Genomic DNA, 23,506 nt, shown 5'->3' with positions numbered 1-23,506 from the left:
GAAGCGTACTTTCCATTCTTGACAAGTCTTGGCTTATACTGCACTCGGCCTGAAGAAAACCCCACTTAGGGTGCAGTCTCGTAACCATAAGCCCTATAGGTAAAAGGGATAAGAGGCTGCGAAAACAACTGGTTGTTGTTAAGACTGGATGGGAGGAGCTAACCTTGTATGGTAGAAGTACGCCTCCTTGAAGGGGCAACCAGGGGGGAGATAAGGGCGGCACCCTCCATTAGAGCTGATAAGTGTCTTAAGACGCAAATGTCATGAGGCTTTTTATTCGCAAGGGTATTAAGGCTTGTCATATTTGTGCAACAATCCTGAAGAGGCAATAATACAAAAGATAAGACGAGATCAATGGGTTTTCGCATGAAAGTGCGAAGACGTCCTGCGATTTCGTCGCACGACGACAATGTCATGGGGCTTTATTTTCGCAAGAATATTTAGGCCTGTCATATTGTCGCAACATTCCTGAAGAGGCCACAATACAAAAGAAAAAGTTAAGGCAAGATCAATGGGTTTTTGCATGAAAGTGCAAGGACGTCCTGCGATTTTGTCGCAATGACAAGAGGTGGCATAATAAGACCTTTAATTAGGAAGGCAAAATAAGACCACACAGGAATGAGATTTTGAAAAGAATCAAAATTCACTTCGCATAAGATTGCGAAATTATACATAATTAACTGCGAAATTGAGCCATAAAATAAGAAAAATTTATAAAATCTCTCATTTGGATACAAATAACAGAGGCAAGTATGGGAATGACTGAAATTAGAAAATGTTATTTGTCTCCATATGATATATTTACACAAAAATTCAAAAATTAATGATTATATTGATCAACTGTATTGCAAGGAAGAATTGTTTTAATGAATGCAGGTCAAAATGAAAGAAATAAAAATATACAGAAAGAAGGAATAAATGTACAAGTATTGCATAGGATCAAAGAAAGAAACAAATACTACTTCTTAGTTGATCCTTCATCATCTTCATCAGACTTGTTCCCTTCTTCGTCTACGTCAGAATCTTCATCACCATCAGATTCTTCATCATCAGCTTCGCTGTTAGAAATAATCAGACTGGGAGTATTCTGTGGGATCTCTTCCAAGAGACAAGGATAATCAGAATGAGGGATACTATGGTCGTCGCAAACCATTTGGATAGTTTGATTGCGAAAATGCATAGGATCATTCTTAAAATTCGCAACAATGATCTTGATTTGATTCTTTAATCTAGAATATTTATCGTTGCGAGAAGAAAGATTCTTTGCGAGTTCCTCCTTTTCAGCTTCGAGTTCCTCAATCTTTTCACGATATCTACTTTCAGAATCTGCGAGCATAAGACAATCAATTATTAACTTGATGAAAATTCATAAGAAGCAAAAGATTAGTAAAGAAGAGCAGTTAATAACCTTCTCTGTCAGAAATCATATCTCTAATCAAGGCTGTATGCTCAACTTGGAGACTAACATTTACACCTAAATCTTTTCTGGCATCATCTAAGATTTTCGCATCCCAAACAAATTCATCCTCATTACTTATAAGAAGACGAGAACGAATTTGGTTTTCCCTTTCGCAGAGCTCGATGTTCTTGCGGTTAGCCTCATCTCGTTCAAGTTGAACTTCAAGAAGAGCCTCTTGGAATTTCGCCAAAGCCTTAGCACCTTGATCAGAGATACGATCCTTATCATCTATAAAACCGCTAATTTTTGTTCTCAACTCATTGATTTTCTCTTTAGAATTAAGAAGGAGACACTTAAATCGGTTGGCCAAGCCTAAACTAGATCTATGGTCAATTTCTAAGAGGCGAAATTTGGATCTAAGTTCATCCAGAGAAAGAGATGAAATTCTATTATTTGAGAAACTATTTAAAGAATTATTAAGACGCTCAAGAAGGGTATCATTATCCAAGGCATTAGGAAATGAACGAAGAAGGGTAGATTCATCAGAAAGACCATAAATGTCTGCAAAAAGGATCATTTAAATAAGATAAAATAACAGGATGAATGAATGAAGGGAAAGGAGAAAAGTAACATACCATAGATCTGATTATTAGCTTGTTAAAGACTAGAGATTTTGTTCTTGTATGAAGAAGAATCAATTTCTAGTTGTCTGTTTTTCTCGCGAAGACATTTGACTTCAGCTTCCAATTCTTCATTCTTTGTGCGAAATTGAAGATTCTTCTTTTCAAGATTTTCGCGTCTCCTAGATCTGAGGCAACAGCAAAAGAAGCTTTTCCAGCCTGCGAGAAAATATAAAAAATATTAATACAGAATAAGATTTTGAGTTACAACAATGAAGAAGTAAAAGGATGAAAAAATACCAGACTATTAAGAGAATGCAAGAAGTCGGGAGTCACTGATCTAGAAACTCCGCGAAGAGAACTATCACCATACATTAGCGAGAGATTTGCAGGTATTAGCAAATTGGCTATCTCCCATTCCTTGCAAAGAATCAAAAAAGAGGCCAGAGAGTTTAGCCATAGAATATTCAGGTGGAGAATCTTCACTTGCGGCAAGGTTATCATTATCCTCATCATCCTTGTCACTTTCAGAATTTTCATGAGAAAGAATATTTGAAGGAGAAGAAGAACGGACTTTTCTTTTCTTTGAAGGAGGGGAAGTTGATTTTTCCCTGCGAAGAGCACCTTTGCCTTTATCACAAGTCTTCGCAACATCGGCAGGTTCTTCTATTTCAGCAATAATCTTCACACACAAATAGAAATAAGAAATGGAAGCAACAGTATACTGTTTAAAATCATAAGAGAAAATTTCTTACCTCATCTGTGTATGAGCGAAGAGCTAACAAGGTACTAGTCCTCCCAGTTCTGTTATAATTATCTTTCAGTTTTTGGATCTGTAGAATATCGCAAGTGTCAGCGAACAAAATAATAAAGACAAATAAAGAAATGTAAAGTGATCGAAATTGGAAGAAACATACCTCTTTCTCCTTCTCGGGCCAAGAGAATACCCAAGGTTGATAGGTAGCGAGATTCCCAGGAAGAATATTTGATCCAGCAATATAAGGCCCTCTTAGTTCAAGGGAAAAACACACCATTTATCATCTTTGGATTGGCGAGGAGTTGTGTTCTTACCATAATGCCAATCAATATCTTGCATAAGTATTTTCGCTTCATCAATGTTATCTTTCCTTTTCAAACGAATACCCCAGCGAGTATTCTCTTTCTTCATGGAGATCAGTTCATAATTTTCAAAGAAGCTCGCTACTGTATATTTCTCAGCAATTATTTCTAAGTCTGTGAATTTAGGATCCCTAAGTTTTTTGGAGTATAGAGATCCTTTACCAGCACCACCATTAGCGAACTCTAGCATCAGACGGATGCAATCCCCACTCAACTGGAAAATAGCTCGCGAAAATCCCGAATGAGCGAGAATTTCATAGAACAGAGGGATATTTGGATCATAAAGAGGAATGGGGAGACCTGCGAGAATTTTACCTAGAGAAATTATGATTGATTGATCATCACAATATTGATCAGAAAAAAGTTTGTAGAAAGAATTGATTTAGCACTTTCACCAGGAATGGTAGAAAGTGTGAAACCTTTCTCTGCAAAATCTTTTTGGACGTCTTTTAAGTTTTTCTCATGTTTACGGCCACTTGGAGGCATATTTGAATATAGAGTATGGGAATGAATAAAAAGTAAGAAGATTGAAGAAGGAAGAACTACATTAGCGAAATTTACGGAAGAACAATAGAGTTGCAGAGATGAGAGAATTAAAAAAGAAGAGAAAGTAAAAAGAAAGTGAAAAGAAGAGTAAGAATAATATATAAGGAAGATTTTTTACTCGAAGAAATAAACACCATTAAGACGAAAAGACATGAGCGGTTGAAAAGCAGCGGTTACAGAAGACGTGTCAAGAAACGGATGGAAGAAAGAATACGTGTGATAAATGCAGAATATGAAGAGAGGAACAGCTGCGGCATTTCTCACATCATTCTCTACTTTGCAGAGAAGATATGAGAAGAGGCAAGATGTAGGATCAGAATCTCGCAGCAATAATTTCAGCGAAATTATCAACAACATAACACAACAGCGTCGCAGAACAATTTCAGAAAGGATATAATAAACGACATCAGCTAAAACAATGAGAAATATGTGATGATCCTGCGAAAATTATAGAGTTTGCGAGATTAACATTTGTAAGGTTGCGAGAATGTCGCAAGCCATATCCGAAAATAAAGGACAGATTAGCTGTCATCCACTATGTATTTCCCTATAAATAGTCGTTCAACTGGGAAGAAAGGAGAGAGATCTTTTTTGAGAAAGAAACGAGTAAATAGGAGAGAGAAAGTCTAGAGCAGAGGTCATTCTTGATTCCTTTATCTTTTCTTGTAAGAATATTCAAAGATTCATCTATAAAATTAAGATTGTAAATCTAAAAATGAGTTGAGTATTAATGAAATCATATGAGGGGTGTAGTGTAGGATTTCCTGCAACTACAGTGCTGGATGAACTGAAGTTGATGGAGAGAATCATTTGTTTGAGAAGATGTAAGCAGTGGTTGTTCTAATGGGTCAAGAGATGTTGAGCTCAAGATGAGATAGTGGAGTTCTGAAGCTGCAAAGCAAGAGAAAGATAGATCTGGTAGTTGAGAAAATGGGTCTTGAGTTGGCTGTGCTGTGTGGTTGGAATTTGCAGGAAAGGTTGATATTGTTGGAGTTGCAGCTGCCGGTCAGTGTGAACAAATATTGGAAATGGCATTTCAGGTTGTCAGTTGGATGTCAGGGTCATGAAGCTACATCAAGTGCAGGAGAGAGTTGCAGTTGAGAAAGAGGTTATGAAGTTGCTGCTGTTGGAACTGGAAGAATGGCTTGTGATTCATATGAGAAGTTGATTTGCTTCTGTGGAGGTTGTTAATTGCAGGTGGTTGAACTGAATGTTGCAGTCAAGAGATGAAATGCAGGTGGTTTGGTGTTGTTAGCGGCAATGGATTGAAGGCAAAGAAATGATGCAGCTGAGTTAGGTGGTGATGCAATGGGTATTTTCTCTGTGTTTGTGGTTGTTGCAATCAATGTAGGATGGAATGGACTGCAGAGCTGCTGGTGCTGCAATGAAGTAAAGGGAATGAAGGAGTTGGTTTGTGAGTTAGCTGCTGATAGCTAGGGACATGTAATGTGCTAGCGGGGTGTTGGCTGAGTTGATGAAAGAGTGTTGCAGGCATGTTACATTGCAGCTGATGGATGCATGTGTAGGAAACTGCAGGGATGAATTATTGAAAGGCCTAAATGCAGCCTGGAGATTGTTTTATAAAGCAGGGGAAAATCTGCTGGATTTTCTACTACAGCGAGTTAACTCGGTGATCCGATTTGACTCACCTGATCCGGTTCAATCCAGAGAAGGACTTGGACCATTGGGCTTGGCTAATGGGTTGTGAGAGAATTATTTGGAGTCGGGTGCAGAATTAAAAAGTCATATAAGAGGGTTTGAGAACAACATAGAACATCTCTACTTCTACATTTGTTCTAGGGTTTTAGACATGGAAACTCTTCTCTTTATTCTTGTTATGAACTCCATGAGCATGAGTACTTAATTTTATTTTGGTTATGGATTAGTTGTGTTTCACATAACATGGTTCTTTGATTCAATATATTAGTTTTGTCTCATATTTATCATTCATGATTCTCTAAAAATATAGTTGCATGATTGATGTATTGCAACATGATTTGAATATTTGTTTTGTCAATTTGCAAATTGGTAGAACTCATATCCATATCTATAGCTAGTTTAGGATTAATCATCGAGCGATAATCCTTGAACACAAGTAGTATAAATATGATTGTAGGTTATAGTGATATATCATTGTAATCGTATGTGAATCGTGACCTTTGTTCGAATTGTTTGCGCAATGTATTTAAATTGCAATGATTATCCTAATTTCATGAATCTTAATGCTCCATGGGAATTGAACTTGATTAACGCAAGGAGTTAGGTTATTCTTTTGGTAGAATTCATATTTGCATCGTTTTACATGTATGTGTGATGAAATCAGGAAATTGCGGGATATTCTTTCGACTAGGTATCTTAGGGCTTTTGATAATGAGAGATTAAATATCAATTCTAGTTATTAAGACAAGAACATGTTTGTGAATGAAAACGAATCCTTACCAAATATCTTTATACCCTTGATTTGCGTGCTTTATTGTTTTCTTTGCTTTTATTTACTTTTAGTTTATAAAAAAATCAGAGAACCCCCCTTGTTACCTTTAGGAAACCAAAACATATTGACAATCTAAGTCCCCTCTGTGGGAACGATCCTTCCTTGCCCTTGCTAAATTATATATTTTGAGTAGTGAGAAAGTAATTTATTTTTGACGCATACAACAGCGATCATGTACGCACAATAATTCTATTCCAAACCCTAGTTATCCTTCTTAAAACACATGAATAAATTCTCATAAGAAGTTTCCTAGACAATAACAAGAGATAAAGATTTTAATCATCATCTTCATCATCGGAAACCATCCAAGAGGCTTGAATCCTATCCATATCTTCTTTGATCTCGGGAAACTTAGTGGCAATCACACGTAATTGTTCTTGCATGCATTTTACCTTGGAATTGATCTTACACACACCCTTGTGAATTTGATGAAGAAGACTCAAGGTGGTAGGATCACAAGAACCGTCAAGGGAATCACATCTTTGCCTTTTCCAAGCATTCTCCTTCATACGTTTAAAGTACAAGGACGAACAAGTTTGGGAGTTCCAATGAAATTGCCAATAGGATAAATAGAATATGCTCGACAAATTTGCTCAATTAAGCACGGAAAGCCTAACTTCTTTTTGGATGACGTTACTGAGAGCATTTGGAGAATGATGAATCCACAAATATCAAGACTTTGAGAACATAAAACAAGGAAATAGACTAACTCTTCAAAATCACGACTCCACCGAGAATTCTCAACTGTGGAGGGACAAAGATTAGATATACCAAGTTTTCCAAAAGACATCAAAGTAAGACTAAGATAATTAGTAGGAAATTTCTCTTCAATCCAACCAACACTCTTACCACAAAGAGCATCAGAAATGGTTTCATAAGATGGTCTTTCATCCCTTGGTCTAGGAAGGAGAAAATTACCCAAAGGAATTTTGGTAATCCTTGAAATCAACTCTCTATAATTAACAAGAATCCTTTCTGTATTTATCATGATCTTGAATTCCATGTCATCAAGATCAACATTATGGATGTTAGCATAGAAAATTCTTGTGAGAGTGTCAAAACCTTCACCAAGACCATTAAAGATGTTTCTAAGATTAAATTTTTCAAAACAAACCATATCTTCTTTATGAACACTAACCATATTCAATTTCTTTTCTAGAATGAAACCACTAGAAGAAACCCTTTCAAAAATATTAGTACTTGAATCATTGACAAATCTAATTTTAATAGAGTCTTGATTTTGAGGTATAGTCATGCTAGAAGATGATGAATCCAAGTTTTTTGAATCCTTCTTTGAAACCTTGAAATTTCCCATGAGACCTAGGAATTGAGAGTACAAGGAAAAGAAGAACTTAGTTGATTTGTTCCTTGAAGATGAATGAAATCCTTAGCCTCTTTTGAGTCTCCAAATATAAGTTTTAATGGAGATGATACATGAACCCTAGAAAAGTTCACGTACGCGGACTAGAAGGAATAAGACGGGTACGCGTACCATACTTCTTATATACCCCATAATGGGCTTGGACCCGTTCATGAACAGCGACCCGCAAAAGGAAGACAGGATTTCTTAAAGAGATTAATAGCCAAGGTTCGCACACTGAAAGGATCGGTACAGTCCAGTAAAAGGATAGTAGAAAGAACTACATCACTTTAATTATCCTTGGGTAGAGAAAAAGAACTTTTCAAGGAATTTTTCTCAGAAAAATAAATTAACCCAAACACAAAAAAAAAATCAAACTGTTACTTTCCCCTTCTCAAGTTATATACAAATGGGGTAGAGCCAAGCTTGTTACCAAGAGGCTAGATGTGCAGAGACATCCTCATGCAAATTTTCCAGTTGATATTTGTGAAATGTACCAGAAGTATTATCATAGTAATGATGATACTCAGGGTTAATATAATTTTTTAAATCCTTTTTCTTATAACCAAGGAATGATGTTTTCCGATGATTAGAACCTACACCGAACTCACAAGAAATCTTTTTTTCAATTTCAAATGAGTTGGTAGTAAGCATAGGTCGTACATCATGAATACATGATCTGACAGGTATAGAACTTTTATCAGAAGAATTCATTTCCTTAGTCAAATTAAGTTTTTCAAAGAATTTAAAAACGCTTTCAAAAACTCTAAATAGATCCTTGTCAATTGATCCATCATGATAGTATTCCTCAAAAAGATTAAGAGTTAATATAGTGAGATTCCATATCTTTGAGAGTCGACAACATTTTCTTGAACGATTTCTTAGAAGAACTGTTAATTTTTCCTTTAGACTGTTTCTCATCATCTAAGTTTTCCAAAGTCTTAGATGAACCGAGATTATCATGAGAGACCAGAGGTCTAATGGATAGTAAGCTCTGAACAGTCTTTAAGGAATTTTGGCGTGCGTTACAGAAGCCAAGAGCAAGTTTTCCAAAGAAATTTCTCATATGGACAGACTTTAGGGATCAGTCAAACACAAACTTATTAGGTTTATAGTTTTTGCCTGCTCTGATACAAATTGAAAAAGCGGGGGTCTAACAACCACACCCAATATTTATCTTAGCAATATGTATGGACTAACTCCAATATACTTTCAAGAAAATCAACTAGACAGTCAGACTCAATCTTAAGAAAAGTATATCCAAGGGTTATATCTCTATTTCTCAATTCAATCTGCAATCAAACAAATAGGATTTGCGAGCCAGATTGAATATAAGAAATAACTTGGACGGTATCAAAAACCAATATCCAAGTGTCAATCAATTTAATCAACAACCAAAATTTGGATTCACAATTGATTGAACTTACGCACAACATGTGATATTTCAATTATATAAACAAATATAATGCGGAAAAGAAATAACATAGACACCAGAAGTTTTGTTAACGAGGAAACTGCAAATGCAGAAAAACCCCGGGACCTAGTCCAGATTTGAACACCACACTGTATTAAGCCGCTACAGACACTAGCCTACTCCAAGTTAACTTCGGATTGGAATGTAGTTGAGCCCTAACCAATCTCACACTGATCAAGGTACAGTTGCGCTCCTTACGTCTCTGAATCCCAGCAGGACTCTGCACACTTGATTCACTTAACTGATCTCACCCACAATTAACAGTTTCTACGACCTTAAGTCGAAGACTTGATAAACCAATCTGTCTCACACAGAAAATTCTATTGAATAGATAAATATGTCTCCCACAGATATACCTATGAGTTTTATTCCGTCTTTTTATAAATCATGGTGAACATGAACCAATTGATATACCATAATTATATTCCATAAGAACATCCTAGAAATATCAATCACATCACAATAATCTTAATCGTATGGTAACGAAACAAAATATTGTGGAATCACAAACGATGAGACGAAGATGTTTGTGAGTAATTTTTATCTTGCCTATCGGAGATTAAATCTCGAGCAAATCTTAGAGAAGATAATACTCAATCATGATAGAAAACAGCAAGATCAGAACATGCAACTACAGAGAAAATAGTTGGATCTGGATTCACAATCCCAATGAAGTCTTCAAGTCGTTAACCTACTGGGTTTTAGAAAAACCCTAAGGTTAAATGAGAATCGACATTAGTCGCACTAGTATAACACAGGAGGTGTGGGGATTAGGTTTCCCAGTTGCTAGAGTTCTCCTTTATATAGTCTTCAAATAGGGGTTTACAATCAATGTTACCTTGGTAAAAAAGCATTTAATATTCATCATTAGATGAAAACCTGATTAGACTCAAGGTAATATCTTTCAACCATTAGATCGAACTTAGATTGTTACACACAAATGATAAGTGACTTTATTTAGATATGAGTAACCGTACCTAAACGTGTACACATTTGTTGGCTCATCAATAGTGGTAAGTCGCTAAAGGTACCTACAATGATAACTGCAAGTGCACAATGTCCTAATGTAACACAGGGCAAGCACAGGTCGATCCTCAGGGACAAGGTGGGTGCAAGGTTGAAGCTATGGTCTTACTATACTGATTCAAACAAGAAAGTAACACAAAGGGGGGTTTTGCGTCGATAAGACAAAGATGTTGGTTGAAATTACAACAGTAAAATAAATAGGACTCTAAACAAGCAGATAATAAGGGTGCTACAGCAGTCGAATCCACCTCTTAACCCACACTAAGTCAATTCAGTCTCAATAATGTTCTTGTCCCTTATAATGGACACCATTGGTCTTCCGCCTATCCAGGGCAGTTTCAGGAGGATGGTTTAGTGTCATTAAGATGATTCCTAATCCTAGTATTATCTGCCCTCTCACAAAAAAAACTAACCGCAGATCAATCACTTAGATAATTAAACAACCGTGATATGGATATTCTAATCGCAACTAAGGTATCCCTCCAAAGTACTAACTGTCTGATTAAGGCACAACTAGTCAAAGGATCGAACAACAATCAATTAAGCATGAGTTGTAGCACAATCAATATAGTGTTATTCTAACTACAATGGATACATGGCATACACTGTGAGAGCAAAATGCTGAAGGCTCAGATTACATTTATCCAAAACATAGTAACACAGCAAGAACAATATCAATACATGAACCAAACTTAACAATAGATTAATGGTTTCATCTAAACCCTAACTATGAAATTAGAACATCATGGAGATAACAAAATCAAACATGAATTGCTGCTTGGTGCACCGGCTAATCCGGGCATCAGTTTTACATCACAACCTCCTCTCTATTTATACACAATTATACTCAATTCTCCATCAATTCGATAATTAAATGAAAACCCACTCACCAAAACGCGTTTTTCTTCTTCAATTCATCTCTGCAACTTCATTAATTTGATGTTTCCTCCACTGTAGAAGATAGACCCTAACCCTGGCTTTCTCAACCTTATCTTCTAGGTTTACTGTTCTTGATAAGGAAGGAGATAAGATAGAGAGAGACGGAGGTTAGAGGCTATGATGAAGTAATTTGGATGAAGTAATTGGTGTCTATGATGGAAGTTGAGAGCAGAAATGGTCAGGGAGGTGGAGTAACTGGGATGAAGGAGGTGGTACTGGTGGTTCTGCAGACGGAGTAATGAGAACTGAAGGTTCTGCTCGATAGGGAAGCAATTAGGAATCTAGGATGTTAGGCAGATGCATCAGGATTGGATGTCTCGAGTGGGATGTTATGCAGATGTATCTAATCCGAGGGTTCAGATATAGGTACGAGTTTGGATTTTGGGTATGGTTTTGGGTTAGGGTTTTGTCACTTTTTCCAAGCCCAATTCATCTTGTTATCCCACTGCTTGAGTATCTTTTGCAAGCGTCTTTCCAAAGGTGCGCAAGCGGATTGCACAGCCGTTTTACGCGATATTTCCTTTACGAACTTCACTGCCTTCTAGCGGGAGATCTGTGTCTCTCTTCCCTTGTCTCTGGCCACCATTTCTCTGCTCATTTGGTTTCTCAAATCATCCAAGCTTTATTTAATACCTAAAAACACAAAATTAATTAGTAAAATTATTTATTCTTGGAAACAATGAAAACTCCAAATTTGGGATAAAATAGAGAGTTAGAGCACAAAAGATGAGTTAAATGCCAATAAAAAGGTGTAGAAATATGCACTATTTGGCACTCATCAAATACCCCCAAACCTGAATTTTACTTGTCCTCAAGTGAAACAGAAATTAAGAAATCCTAACTATACCACTGTCGCTGGTCTCTCGAATGCATTTAGCGTATGCACTAATCCTTTAAACCCCTAGGTGTCCCTAGTGGACGAGTTGTAGTCTCGTGAGGGCCTACCAGAGATGTACCCACAAAACCTTCTCCAACTTCAGAGCGTAATAGAGTCCAAAGCATCCAAGGAGCTATGAGGACATAGAGTTTCTGCATGCTAGTAATAAGAAGTTAGAACTACCAAAGAACGCATTCTCATCCTTAAGAGTTGAGCGAGAAATAACCACACCATATGAAAGAATTTGGGTTCGAGAGTGATCACAAGCCTCGACTTATGCCTCACTAATAGGGTTTTATGATAATTGCACTCAAAAAGACCACTTTTTTAGTCTCTCATATGTGCAGGCAGGAATAAAGAGTGAATTTCAACACACGTTGAATTGTGGGAAGGAGACCTTCCGAGATAATTTTTGGAGACTCCACAAGGTTGTGGGAAAAAGAATCTTCTGATGATCTCTAAGAATGGAAATCAATCATTATGCAAGGATGGGAGTACTCACTTACCTTCACATCCAATCGGCAATCAACACCACTCTCACAGCATCCATAGAAACGTCTTCGTCTTCAGTATTCGGTTTTCAACTGTTGATGATGAACTTCTGAACTTCGTGGAACCTTGACAATTTCTGATTTTTCTCTTCAATTTCTTGTTGCTTGAATTTTTCTCTTATTTTTCTTCTTTCCATGGTGCTTATTAAACAAACTAAAAACAAACTATAATACTTATTTATTTATTTATTTATTTTTTGATTTTGATTTTTTTTATTACGATGACGAATTGAAAACAAATAATGGAACTACTAAAGCTATGGATGAAGGACTTTAAATCTGCACAACTTATATTGTCTTGATTTCATAAACTTCATTAATTCTCATCTTTTTCTGTTTTGCTCTTGTAAAATACCTCTTCAAATGTGTATAAAATTCTACCTTTTGCACTATATCTTCACTTTTGAATAAGACTTTTTCTTTTCCTTGTGTTGTTGCATGTAAAACTTGGACGATTTCAACTTTCTTCATAGAATCTGACGTTGCTCTGCTCGTTGATGATGATGTGTTTCTATGGATCTGTTGATGTTGTCGAGAGAGAAAGAATGGTGCTAACTGCAAATCAAACTACAAGAAGGAGTTTTCATCTTTAGACGCCATCCTCACGATTGACGGAATTAGCACTCAAGAGATCAAAAATAGTGCTGAAATTGGTGCGAAGTTGGGTAGCTCACCATTCTTACCCGGAATTGACGTACGGTGACACTCACTCTAAAAGGACTTTTTAGATAGTCACAAAAATTGAAGGTTGGTGCCTCGCTTGATGTAAAATAGGTAGTCTCCACTAAGGGTGATCACAACTCTAATACCAAATATCTTTGATGCACCTAATTCGCCCACCGACATGGTTAAATCCAACTTTAACGCTCAGACAAACAAGAAACCCGATTGTGTTCTCTAATATTTCCAAGTTCAGTTATTTTGGTCAGACTCTCTATGTAAAAATAGCTACAAGCACGCTAGCGACTCTAAGATCTCTAAAAGTTGGAGGTTTTATGCAAATATTTACAATGATTTTTGGAATTTTTAATTTTTTTTTATTAGAATGCAAAAGATTAAAAACTCTATATTCAAGATAACGCAAATACTCTCCCAAACCAAAATCTAACATTGTCCTCAATGTTTCAAAAAAATGATAAGAATTTAATCAGCAGCATACCATGAGAACCGTGTTGATTAGAGAAAAGGGAAGATATTACCAGTATGTCGGCGAAAGCAAGATTAGAGCTTCATTATTAAAGGCTAGAATCCAACATTTTCAGATGAGATCATATTGGATTAGCACAATATATACAAGATAAAAGAAGACTCAACTGACTCAAGATAGAAAATATAACATTACCTACTGGATTTTATACAGGGAGAATTCACCATAAACTAACAATCTGAAGAGTTGAGGATCAACCCAAAAGACAGAATGCAAAGATTTTAGTAGCCTCACACAATTATAATCGGATAGAAATGCTAGCGAGACTGCAAAACAAAGTGAGTTACCCCCAAACCTGAATTTTTCAACAGATATACTTTTGGACACAAAATCTAACAGTTTTAGGGGTTCATGATTCATAAGGTCCAATTCAAAATGGACTTTGGCGTGGATAGGAAGAGATATACATTCCAACTGTGGCTCATCAAATGCATCATATTTAGCTGCAAAATGGTCCAAGAGGACTTGAGAGGCACACAGTTCCAATCCTATATTAGGAACTCTCACAAAAGTTGGTTTTACAGTTTTGTTACAAACCAAATCTAGGTTGGGTGGAATAGTTTCAGTCAGTGACTTAGGCAAGAAAGTAGGCACATCTTAGTTTTTTTCAAGTATAAGACCATTAGTACCATCACATACTCTTTCTAAGTCAGAAACATGTATATCATGCTCATCATTATCCAAAACCTCTGTGTCATTCATGACAAAATCAAAGGGAGCAACATACTGGTTTCTAGGCAGGGAATCAGATGCATTACATTCAATTTTAGGCTCAAAAATATCACTATGCAGTCTAGTTTTTCACAAGTCAGAAACAAGTAGTGCTCTATCATGCTCACATCCATTGAATAAATCATTAAACCCCAATTCAGTATCATCAGCATCATTCAAAACTTTACTCTCATGCATCGGCAAATCAAAAGAGATATCATGTTGTGACCTTGGCAGGGAGTCAAACACATCAAATATATTTTCATGCATATGAACATTAATGTCAACAGAAAATTCAATCTTACCTAAGTCATACACAAGTTGTCTGACATGCTTTTTTTCACAGGTCAGTTGCATATGCTCAAGATGAGTAACCATATCACCCAAAAATTCAGCATTATGAATAAGAAAATCAGAAGAAGCATTAACAGAATCTAAAGTCTCAAAAATAGGGGATTTCGTAAGAACATTTTCAGAGTATACATTCTCTTCCAACACTAAATCATTATCATCATCGTAACAAAGATGCACTTCTTTATTCAAAACTATAGTGTCTCTAGTCGACTCGAGTTCATGTTCAATATCAGTTGAGCTGAGTGGGACTGGATACACCATTTTCAAAGTTTGACTTATCATCATCATCATTGTAACAGGGATTTTGCAATCTAGGACAATTTTCAATCATCTGGTCTGAGCTGTCATACGACATACAAACTTGGAGTTCAGATTGTGCATATAAATTAGGAATAATAACACTTGTATTTCTACAACTTTCTAGGGATTCGACTCTCCTAAATATGCAGTTCATGCTTGTATCAGAGTTGGAATCAGAATCTAACTCATGGGGGTCACCAATATCATGTGATGGTGTCGAAGTTTCCCTAATGGGTTCCCCTTGACGGGTTTTCTCTGCAATCTCAGCTAAAAACGACCATGCATCATTCACGGTTTTATCAAGAAATTCACTATTACACATAGACTCAACCATGGCTCGAGATTTAAAGTCTAGTCCCTCATAGAGGATAGCGACCAGTCTCCACTTCTCAAAGCCATGGTCAGGACACTCAATCAACAAATCATTAAACCGTTCAAAATAATGAAACAGAGTCTCCCCATCTAGCTGGACAAAACAATTAATATTTTGATGAATAACAATGGTCCTACAATGTGGAAAGAATTTTTTGAAAAATTGACTTGTGAGTTGGTCCCAAGTGGTGATAGACTGTGGTCTCAAACCGTAAAACCATGATTTGGCTCTTTCCTTCAAAGAAAATGTGAACAAACGCAATTTCAGAGAGTCTTCGTACATATGGTCAGGTTGCGTGGTCCGACAAATTTGTTCAAACTCTCTTACATGATGATAGGGGTTTTTAGAATCAATCCCTCGATAAATCGGAAGTATTTGTATCATGCTTACATTCAATTCAAATGGACTATCAGTCTGGGGTAGGACGATACATGATAACAATCTTGTTCTTATGGGGTACATGTTCTCATGAAGAGCATTACTCATTGTCTAAACTTGGACAGATGTGACAACAACTGACGACGGGATTTCAGATAGGCAGTATTAATACAGACTAGCTAGGAAACCAGTTTGGTCACGAAAATAAATGATCACAGCCTAGTCATACAGACAAACCATTCACATGTCATAGATGCCCAGGCAAACAACATTGAACATATCAGGGAAGCAAGCACTTATGTGAATCAACAGCTAGTCCTATGCACACAGAATCACATGATGTACCAATTAGTCAACATGTCATTGCGCAACTCAGCGCTTTAATGCTTATGAAAACGGCAGTCACTTCCAGGGGTGATTGCATACAAACACAGGTTGTGTAGAGATCAAGAGATGCACATCAAAATGACAAATTCAACAAGTAAAAATTCTATTCGGACTTCACAGATTATTCAAAGGTACCGCAGCAGTTCGCATCATAGGGATCATACAAAGGGGTGTTCCATGTTCGGGGGTTTGGTGATAGACATGCAACTAAATTATAAAAGCATGCATACAGTTCTCATCATTTCAAAAGTTGACAGATGCACACACAGAGATGGCGCTTCCAGCCAGTGAAAATGTTACCCAGCTACCTCAGGATTATGCTTATGGGAATTTAAAAACTAGTTCTTGAAATTGTGCATACATATTCGAGATGATGTACTGATCAGCAAAGCAGTAATGTGCAGATCAGGGGAACAAGGATTTATGACAATCAGATTCAAGGATTCAGAGATTCAAACAGACACAGATTTAGTGCTGCGAAACAGAATTTCAGCTAGCAGAAATTTTACTCTAAGCGTCACATAATCAAACACACATTAGCATATGTCGCAGGGTTGGGTGATCAAGCAACTGGTTCATCATTCATGGTATTTGGCTATGATAGTACCAGCATTCACATTCAATTTTCAAGACAAATACCTCCCATACATGATCAGGTGTACACACGACAGATAAATGTGTTCTGCTCCTTTTCCTCGTTTGCCTTGCTTTTGCAGCAGTATTGCAGGTACCACAGATTGTACTGCTCCTCTTTCTCCTTTTCATTGCTTCTGCAGCAGTATGGCAGGCACCTGTAAACTCAACAAAACTTTCAGTTCCCAGAGATGCACAGTTGAAGCAAGGACACCCAAACACTAATGCTGAAAATTCAGAAAAGAGATTCTGTAATATGAAGTGCAGGGATGATTAATATAATACAAAATGATGACAATTCTAACTGGTAGTTTACTAGCAGAACTTGATGGTTATTTTTAGAGATGCTTATCCTACAGATGCAAGGTAAATGACACAAAAGATTATGATTGTAGTTAAAGCTACAGCTAATGCTAACAACTGGATGCAGAGTATGCAAATGAAAACTAATACAACTAAATGATGCAATTGATTGTGACAGATATACTAAAAGAATGCAGACGAAAATGGAACTACTGAAATTAAAAGTTACAACCTATATACAGGGATAAGATGCATGTGATGAAAATGCAGCAAGACAGAATGGAATTAGTCTGAAAAGATGATGCAAAAATGGATGAAGTTTATAAACTAAAGTTACAGAATGAGGCTAGTTGCAGATGCAGATAATGATGCAGATATGAGCTTCAATGCAGATGACTGAAAAATAAAACTACAGCTAACACTAAAGGGATGAGATGAAATTTATATACACAGATGATTGGAATTAAAAGAAAAACTACAGCTACAGGATATTTTTAACTAACAGGGAGAGGTATGACATTAACTAGTGACAAAATATGCAGACAACAAAAAGTTTACAAAGTAAATGGGCTACTCTATGCTACAACTTACACGAGTCAGAACTTGTATCTAAAATGCAGATTATGTACAGATGGGGTTAAAAACCTAAGTTATACTACTGACGAAAATCTAAAAAATATATACAAAAATAAAAATTAATAAAGTAACGAAGAAACTTCAGCTACACTGCTACCGAGTCTGCGGCAGCGGCGCTAAAAACTTGGTAGGTCGCGAAAGGTACCTACAATGATAACTGCAAGTGCACAGTGTCCTAATGTAATACAGGGCAAGCACAGGTCGATCCTCAGGGACAAGGTGGGTGCAAGGTTAAAGTTATGGTCTTACTATACTGATTCAAACAAGAAAGTAACACAAAGGGGGGTTTTGCGTCGATACGACAAAGATGTTGGTTGAAATTACAACAGTAAAATAAATAGGACTCTAAAAAAGCAGATAATAAGGGTGCTAGAGCATTCGAATCCACCTCTTAACCCACACTAAGTCAATTCAGTCTCAATAATGTTCTTGTCCCTTATAATGGACACCGGTGGTCTTCCGCCTATCCAGGGCAGTTTCAGGAGGATGGTTTAGTGTCACTAAGATGATTCTAAATCCTAGTATTAGCTGCCCTCTCACAAAACAAACTAACCGCAGATCAATCACTTAGATAGTTAAACAACCCTGATATGGATATTCTAATCGCAACTAAGGTATCCATCCAAAGTACTAACTGTCTGATTAAGGCACAACTAGTCAAGGGATCGAAAAACAATCAGTTAAGCATGAGTTGTAGCACAATCAACATAGTATTATTCTAACTATAATGGATACATGGCATATACTGTGAGAGCAAAATGCTGAAGGCTCAGATTACATTTATCCAAAACATTATAGCACAACAAGAACAATATCAATACATGAACCAAACTTAGCAATATATTTATGGTTTCATCTAAACCTAACTATGAATTAGCACATCATGGAGATAACAAAATCAAATATGAATTACTGCTTGGTGCACCGGCTAATCCGGGCATCAGTTTTACATCGCAACCTCCTCTCTATTTATACACAATTACACTCAATTCTCCATCAATTCGATAATTAAATGAAAACTCACTCACCAATACGCGTTTTTCTTCTTCAATTCATCTCTGCAACTTCATTAATTTGATGTTTCTTCCACTGTAGAAGATAGACCCTAACCCAAGCTTTCTCAACCTTATCTTCTAGGTTTACTGTTCTTGATAAGGAAGGAGATAAGATAAAGAGAGACAGAGGTTAGAGGCTTAATTGGTGCCTATGATGGAAGTTGAGAGAAGAAATGGTCGGGGATGTGGAGTAATTGGGATGAAGGAGGTGGTACTGGTGGTTCTGCAGACAGAGTAATGAGGACTGAAGGTTCTGCTCGATAGGGAAGCAATTAGGAAGATAGGGTGTTAGGCAGATGGATCAGGATTTGATGTCTCGAGTGGGATGTTATGCAGATGTAGGTACGGGTTTGGATTTTGGGTATGGTTTTAGGTTAGGGTTTTATCACTTCTTCCAAGCCCAATTCATCTTGTTAGCCCACTGCTTGAGTAGCTTTTGCAAGCGGCTTTCCAAAGGTGCGCAAGCGGATTGCACAGCCGTTTTACGCGATATTTCCTTTACGAACTTCACTTCCTTCTAGCGGGACCTTTGTGTCTCTCTTCTCTTGTCTCTGGCCACCATTTCTCTGCTCATTTGGTTTCTCAGATCATCCAAGCTTTATTTGATACCTAAAAACACAACATTAATTAGTAAAATTATTTATTCGTGGAAACAATGGAAACTCCAAATTTGGGATAAAATAGAGAGTTAGAGCACAAAAGATGAGTTAAATGCCAATAAAAAGGTGTAGAAATATGCACTATTTGGCACTCATCAAATAGTTAACCGAAGTTATCCATATAAACACTTTCATATCAACCATATTCATTATAACTATAACTAGTTCAAATGACTCAAATGAAACTAGTTCTAGAGTTGTTCAATTGTTTATATTCTCATAGAAGTATACAAGACACAATTGAAGCAAAATCTATTTTGATTCACTCGAATCAATTCATGAACATTATAGCCACGGTTTCCAAAATATTGCATTTCTTATTATATAAATGTATTAGTTCATGAACAAATCGATTTTAGAACATAACCCATTCAAGTATGCAAACGGGTACGCATACTTAAGTATCCGATCTTGGACTGTGTTCACCAGTATGCAAACGGGTACGCATACTATCGTACACTTCCAAGTTTCAGTTGAATCCAGTACACGTACTAGTACGCATACTATAGTACACGGACTTCAACTGACCTCGCTAGTACGTGTACAAGTATGCATGCTCTAGCTCCCGTACTTTACCTAACCTCGCCAGTATGCATGCGGGTATGCATTCTGCATTCCGGTCTTGGATCAACACATATGCAAGTACGCATATTGTGATCATAATCCAATTATGGTTAAGTGTTCTAAATTCCCATTTCAATCATTGAAACATTCTTGGAAGACGACAGTAGCTGTCTCACACAAATTATTATCTTTAAAACAATTTTCAAGTGATCGAATGATCAATATGAAACATTCTGTCTCACACAAATCATGTAAGATGTTACAAGGCGATTTTCACATGATCATCTTTTGACTTTCGTCAAGAATATAAGATGAACTTGGTTAAAGCGAAAACTTACCAACACATATTTCGAGAAATATATAAGCGAGTTAAACTCAGCTCGAAATATCAAATGTGTATAATCGAAGTCTATATAGATATACGACTTTTGTCTCAAATTGGAGATACAGTAGATAGACTTTTGAGTGATATATGAGTTCAAGTCTCCACATACCTTTTGTTGATGAAGTTCCACAAGCTCCCCTTAGTAGTTCTTCGTCTTCAATCGATGAATGCCGTGAAGTCTAATGCTCAAATACACTTTTTATCCTAATCAGAGACTTAGGTATAAGTAGACTACAAATCAAGACTTATAGTTTTGGCAACTAAACTTTACAACAAGCTTGAGATAACAACGCTTGCGAGTTCGACCGAGTAATGCTCTAACAAAAGATAGTACTCAATATGATAGAAAACAGCAAGATCAGAACACGCAACTATAGAGAAAATAGTTGGGTTTGGCTTCACAATCCAAATGAAGTCTTTAAGTCGTTAACCTATAATGGTTTTAGAAAAACCTAGGTTAAAGGAGAATCGACTCTAGTTGCAATTAGTATCACACAGGAGGTGTGGGGATTAGGTTTCCCAGTTGCTAGAGTTCTCTCTTATATAGTCTTCAAATCAGGGTTTGCAATCAATATTACCTTTAGCAAAGCATTCAATATTCACCGTTAGATGAAAACCTGATTAGACTCAATCTAATATCTTTCAACCGTTATATCGAACTTAGATTGTTACACACAAATGAAAAGTGACTTCATTTAGATATGGGTAACCATACCTAAACGTGTACACCTTGTTGACTCAACAATAGTTAATGAAGTTAACCATATGAACACTTTCATATCAACCTTGTTCATCTTAACACAACTAGTTCAAATGACTCAAATGAAACTAGTTCTAGAGTTGTTCAATTGTTTATATTCTCATAGAAGTATGCACAACACAATTGAAGCAAAATAGATTTTGATTCACTCGAACCAATTCATGAACATTATAGCCACGGTTTGCAAAAGATTGCATTCCTTATTATATAAATGTATTAGTTCATGAACAAAACGACTTTAGAACATAACCTACTCAAGTATGCAAACGGGTACGCATATCTAAGTGGTCGGACTTTGTTTGGGTTCTCCAGTATGCGAACGGGTACGCGTACCTTCCAAACCGTTAGAGCACAGCTCGGTTGAACCCACCAAGCGTTGGTATGTCAAGTTTGGTTGTCATATTTTAGTGAATCAAAACTCATTTAAAGAGTCACTTGATTATATACTAGAGTCAACTTCGTATAGGTTAGCTAGAAAGTTACTAGGATATGAAACTTACAAGTATTACGTAAAGGCTTGAAGAATGTAAAGAAGTAAAGAGCTACATCGACGACACCATCATTCCACTTGAGGTTAGTAATATTTGACTTGAACTGTTTCATTCCTAACGTATCTTTCAAGTCGTGCATATTGAAAACATAAATGCGAAGCGGTGAATGATTATACTCTAGTTAGACATAGTATTAAGGAATTACAATATGAAGTATAATGTCTATCTTTTGAACTTCGTATATAAGACATCGACATAATTGTATGAATGCTATTGTGATTATGTATGGGTATGGGTGAAGATTTCGTCCTAGGAAACAATGTTTTACATTCGTTTAAAGGAAGTACAATTCATAAACTTGTTTTATGAATCGAAAGGGAAATCGCTAGGCTTATTGGTATTGTTATTCATTGCAAATATTTGGATTACCATTATGTGTGTTTAGTATAACCGCTCATAACTTGTTTATGTATCTTGGTAAAACTATTCACAATGCCTGACTTTTGTATTGGTATGACTTTTATTAGTGAAACCGATCTTAAGTAATCACCTGAGATGGTATGATCGGTATGTTGTAATTGGTATGACCAACTCTAGACATTGGAGAATCGATCCTAGTAAGAGTTGCAACCGATCACAAGCATTGGGAATCGATCCTTGTAAGAGGTACAACAAGTCTTAGTAATTGGTAATCGATCCTATGACTTGTGCAACCGAATACAAGTTAAATACCATAAATATGTGGTAATCGATCCTAATACCTAGTCAACCAATTTTTGGAAAGATAGTATGACGGATCCTAGTACCCACATGGAGGTAGAACTGAAGCTTTGTGTTTTGGTAGAACCGTGAAACCCATTAATGGTGATTTGATAGGATAATCAATCACATAGTTCTTGGAAGTCATATGAACCAATTCTAAACTTGTTTGGAAGAGTGGAAAATCGGTTCCAAGATTGTAAATATGAAAAAGGATTTACAAAGTAAAGATGTCGACATACTTTGAACATGTGCAGTAACTCTTACCTTTTATTCCTTAATAACTAAAGGAGAATCCCGGATCGAAATAAATTGAGAATCTTTTAATTAAGGTTTTTAGTTTTTATATGTTTTTAATTTCCAGCAATTAAATGCATATCTTTAGAAAATAAAATTAGTAATGTGCATTTACTAATTGGATATTTTTTACTGAGATTTCGGTTAATATTTGGACATTGCATTTCCAGGAATTATGAAAACCGTTTTTTCCTTTATTGCATATCTTTCAGAATATTCGGTTTTGGAAACTCCTTGGTGTCCAAACTTCCTTGGTCTATAAATATTGAAGCTTGCAATTCAAGAAAACTAATCCTCAGATCCAGCAAAACTACCTAGTTGTGTTGTTACTGGTGGAGCCATCTATTCGGAGAGGAAAGTACCCTAATTAGGCGAAATCTCTCACGACCCCTTATTTTAAAGACTTCTTTGGGATTGGGAAGCTCTACGAGTACCTTTGGTGGGAAACTAGAAAATTGCAGTTTATTATTTAAGCTTTCGATTATTGATTTGATTAACTAACGGTTGTTGAATCTTTGACTGCACCTAGTTTGTTTATTCTTGAGAACCTTCTCTTCTGATATAAGGCTCACTCAAACTAGATCAAAGATTTAACGTTTCTACGGATCTAAGTTTTTCTAGATCCGTAAGATAGATTCATTGATTTTCCATTGTTAACAGACTCCGTTCTGTGCGACAAATCAATAAGGAATCAAGTTTGTTTTTGCAGGTTGTTACTTTGAAGATTAACTCAAAGATTGAAGACTTTGAAGATTTGAAGAAGAAGTTGTTGTGAACCATTAAGAAGATATACTAGATTTAGTCCTAAAGAGAACGCATGTTCTGCTAGGATATCTGGTATCAAATATCTAT

Source organism: Papaver somniferum, unplaced genomic scaffold (assembly GCF_003573695.1).
Source record: "Papaver somniferum cultivar HN1 unplaced genomic scaffold, ASM357369v1 unplaced-scaffold_125, whole genome shotgun sequence".
NCBI lineage: Eukaryota > Viridiplantae > Streptophyta > Magnoliopsida > Ranunculales > Papaveraceae > Papaver > Papaver somniferum.
Note: the sequence above shows the minus strand (reverse complement) of the source record.